Source organism: Cydia splendana, chromosome 8, assembly GCF_910591565.1.
Source record: "Cydia splendana chromosome 8, ilCydSple1.2, whole genome shotgun sequence".
In the NCBI taxonomy this organism is placed as follows: domain Eukaryota; kingdom Metazoa; phylum Arthropoda; class Insecta; order Lepidoptera; family Tortricidae; genus Cydia; species Cydia splendana.
In genome coordinates, this window is record NC_085967.1 from 10,097,214 (window position 1) to 10,099,647 (window position 2,434).

Below are 2,434 nucleotides of genomic sequence, written 5' to 3' on the forward strand. Positions count from 1 at the left end.
AACTCTGCGTAGGGGGCGCGACTACCACAATCCATCACAATCTGGGGGTCCGCCGCGGAACAAGAAAATTTAAATTTCGTTATCTAACCTCTCTATCACTATTGCATATTTGAGCGATAAAGAGAAAAGAGAAAATTTACTAGCTAGCTTAGTGCTACACTCTGGCGGCAGAACGTTGCAGTAATATGCCCTATTTGCGTTGCTTTTTGTTATATGTGACGTTCCATGGAAATAGGTACCTTATGGCGGCCGGCGCTTACGTCGCATGGCGCCGCAATAATATTGGAGCGGCGTTAATAATAGCGTAAGCGCCAACCCCCATAAGGTACCTTTACCCGTAGGACGTCACATATAATTTATGTAACACATTATTTTTATATAACACCTTAGTTTCATATCAACCTAATCTATTTAATCAAATAAATAGATCTATAAGAATAAAGAAAAGGGGGACGGGGGATCAAAAAGTAGTCGAAAACATCTCGCGTGATTTGTGCACAACCCCTAAATAACGTAAAATTACCGATAGACTCTTTTTTGAAAATTAAATTTTCCTTTAGTTTCTACATAATAGCCGGTCAAGCAGATCTTGTCAGTAGAAAAAGGCGGCAAATTTGAAAAATGTAGGCGGGAAGGGATATCGTCCCATAGAAAAAATGAATTTCGCGCCTTTTTTACTGACAAGATTTGCTTGACCAGCTATATATTTTTATTTAACATGTCAAATATTTTAATAATTTAAGGTATTTACGGCTGCCACTTTCCATAAATAGGCACTTTTAATTTATTACTCTGGTATCACCGTACCAATATTAGTGATGGGACACCATAAATACCAATATCGGTAAAATCGATATAAACATAATGAATAATATACAGATGGTCATGATGCCTAGCGAACACCAGCCATATCGTACAAACCTCAAGGAGTGATATTCCTAGGCAGATGATGATCTGCCTAGTGACCACCAGACGTGCTAACTTCAAGGTGTGATATTCCTAAGCAGATCATGAAACGCCGGCATGTCATGATCTGACTAGTGACCACCAGCCATACCGTTCAAACCTCAACATTTAGGCATATCGAATAAGTAGAATGTCCTAATTTTAGCAAATGATAACCATTGAAATGGCTTGACAGCCTACTTATAGTACGTGTTTGGGTAGCGTATGATTTTAGTATCTACGCATTCTGCTCCAAATGCCACATAGAATGCAGCACTAGCCGTGGCAAAAAATGCAAAAGGCAGATTATTAAATGGCGGCGTTTCATGATATGCCTAGTAATATCTCGATATGCCCGATTTTACGATCTACCGCCGATATATATACTAATTATCCCCTACTCAATATCCCTTAAATGACATCCTATGGCCGCGTTCCATCTCTGTCATCAGATCTGCATGCTCGATAGTATATTGCATTGCTTTCAGAAGTAAACCAACATGTAAAATATTAACTAATGAACTGATAATAAAAAATCATTCTATATCAGCTTGCAAGATTCGCCCTAAACAAATTGACAAACTATTAGAAATAACATCTAAACAATACAAAAATTCAAAGTTAGTAAAATGCTGGTACAAAGACTTGATATTGTATTATTATTATAATTGATAAAATCAGAAATTAAAATTAATTGTCAATTTTATCGACAATATTATCGGCGCGTCCCTCGCACTATCTAGGTTTACTTAGAACTGACGTCATCTCGTTCACGGACAGGGTTGTCTGTGTTTGTTCTTGTACTTGTGTGAATATAGTTTTTGCTAGTGTTTGATAATTTTGTCGTGTGCGTGTGTAGCGACGCATGCTAAAAATGCATTAGTGTTAACATTATTTGTGTGCGTTACCTCGTCCCCCGCGCCAAAAACGACAGAATTTTTCAGATAGAAATTAGTGCGCGTCTCTACTCCATAGATATTTACTCCGAGGAATATAAGGTTTAAGAATAAAATGGCTACCTATTAAAAATAAAACAAATATATAGATTAAATTTTTACAAAAGGAAGTTAAGTACCTACCTACCTACTTTAATCGCTTCATTAAATATTAATAGCGGTACCTAATCATGATCTGACCACATATTATATTAGTCGCGACTCATTGAGAACTCGAATACGGTGCATTTCAGCGGACAATGAATGAAGTGGCGCTCGAGGGCGGGCGGCGGCCCTCCCGCCCCCTTACAAGCGGCAGCGATTTTTTACAAATAACTTCCTTACCTACCAAAATTAAAAGTTATACACGATTCATGTAAAAACTTACGCCTAATCAACATATAATCTTACACAGATTTTTTTAACGTCGAGGGAAAAGTAAGAAAATGTGACTGCATTTAGATCGATTATCGCGCGCTTTTGACTCTCGTAACTCGCGGCAAGCATCCCCCCGCGCTCCCGCCCCGCCCTCTCGACCAGCCGAGTGCTGACTG